The 1,925-nt window shown below is 43.6% G+C and overlaps 1 non-coding gene across 1 annotated transcript; it reads left to right on the top strand.

Moving 5' to 3' along the window:
• The first annotated feature begins 371 nt into the window (after positions 1-371).
• LOC115869440 lies at positions 372-514 on the top strand. Its single transcript, XR_004046190.1, has one exon. It is a non-coding gene; the product is annotated as a small nucleolar RNA SNORA48 (small nucleolar RNA).
• The last annotated feature ends 1,411 nt before the right edge of the window (positions 515-1,925 follow it).

The raw sequence follows: 1,925 nt of genomic DNA, 5'->3' as shown, positions 1-1,925 counted from the left end.
CGGTGAAGATCCAGGATTAGAGCCTTGAGCCTGGGTTATAACTCCATGTAAGGAAGACCATATTCCTCATACTGGGCTCAATAGGAAACATCAGGATAAATGGAGAAAATGTTGAAGTGGTCAAGGATTTTGTCTTGTTAGGATCCACAATCAATGTTCATGGAAGCAGCAGTCAAGAGATCAAAAGTTGAATTACGGAAACCTGCACAAGACCTCTTTAGGGTATTGAAGGGCAAGGGTGTTTCTTTGAGGACTACGGTGCACCTGACCCAAGGCATGGTATTCTCCATTGCATCATATGCATGTGAAAGTTGAACACTGAATAAGAAAAACTGTAGAAGAGTAGATATATTTTTTAAAAAATTTTAAGATCCCTCTGGCTATGGACAAAGAGACACCTGATTGTTGGTGGTGCTCTTACATCAGTCAGGGACAGAGCCAACTTGAAGTCCTTTGTTCATCATAGCTGATGCCTGGATTGTGGCCAGAGCGGTTTCCTACCTAGGGCACATTTAAAAAAAAAAAAAAAGATCATTTGATTGGGGGCTCTTACAACTCTTGTTCTAATCCATACATCAATTGTATCAGACATATTTATACATATATTCCATCGTTCTTTTCTAGACATTTACTTTCTATTGAGCCCTTGAGATCAGCTCCTCTTTTCTTTACTCCCTCCCCACCACCCTTGTGGCCCCTTGACAGATTATAGATTGTTATTTTCATATCTCACACCGAGTGCCGTCTTCCTTCCCCTCTGGTTTCTGTTGCTCTTCCCCCTGGAGGGGGAGGGCTGTGGTCATGTGCCATTCACTGTGATCTGTTCCCCCTTCCTCCACTCCTTTCCTCCCCTTCCCCCTACCCAAATGCAGTGCTGGAGAAGAATATTGAAAATACCAAGGATTACTGAAAAGACAGATTAATCTATAATGGAAGAAGAAAGGCCCGAATGCTCTTCAGAGGCAAGGATGGTAAGACTTCCTCGTACATATTTTGGACAAATTGTCAGGATTACTCCATCCTTGGACAAGGACATCCTATTTGGTGAAGTGGACAGCCAGCTAAAAAGAGGAAGGCCCTCCACAAGATGGATTGACACTGTGGCTGCAACAATGGGAAATGTTGTGAGAACGGCGCAGGAGCAAACAGTGCTTCGTTCTGCTGTGCACGGGGTCATTGTGCTCCGGAGCCACCTAGATGGCTCCTGACGACAACAACAAGAATCCCGGGAGCACAGCTTGCCTTTTGTGGTACTAGGCACTGTCAGATGGAGTCCGGTCCATCACCACGAATTGGACCACAGTGCAGAGCAGACTGCCCCATAGGCTGTCGCGGGGACGGTTTTCGCAAGCAGGTCACCAGGCTTGCCATCTGAGGCAGCTTTCCGTGGGTTTGAATCTTCCACTTTGGGGCTAATTGCTGAGTATTTTCAGCACTTGTAGCCACCCCAAAGCCACTTTTGTCTTCAAGGCTGAATATTTTAAAATCGTCTCGAGTCTGTGTAACATACTTTACATCATGAAAGCGACTGCAAATGACTGGAATGCAATCTGATATTTTAAAAATGAAACTAGTAATAAAATACTATTCTTAAGACAGAAATATATTGGTTATTAATAAGAAGATTTAAAAAGCAAACATATCCCCAGTTCTCAATTGTGAGACCTTAAACTAGTTCAGACATCACTCATCTACGCATCAGGACATTCAACTATCAACACAGTTGGTTAAGTGGGTTTGGCTTGTGGTTTAGGGATGGCAACAAAGACCATATTCTCTCTTGGTCTATTTGCCACCCATACTCACTCGCTTGTCACTAGATCCTCAGTTTTATCACCATTAATAACCTGGCACCTCAAGTCTCTCTGTATGTATTGGTTTAGAGAGCACTTGTCAAATGAACCTTAAACTCTCTCGCAGACACA

This window comes from Echinops telfairi, unplaced genomic scaffold (genome assembly GCF_000313985.2).
Source record: "Echinops telfairi isolate 266 unplaced genomic scaffold, ASM31398v2 ScPeMD7_25;HRSCAF=90, whole genome shotgun sequence".
Classification (NCBI taxonomy): domain Eukaryota; kingdom Metazoa; phylum Chordata; class Mammalia; order Afrosoricida; family Tenrecidae; genus Echinops; species Echinops telfairi.
The sequence above is the reverse complement of the archived record's forward strand: the minus strand, read 5'-3'. Positions and strand labels throughout refer to the sequence as shown.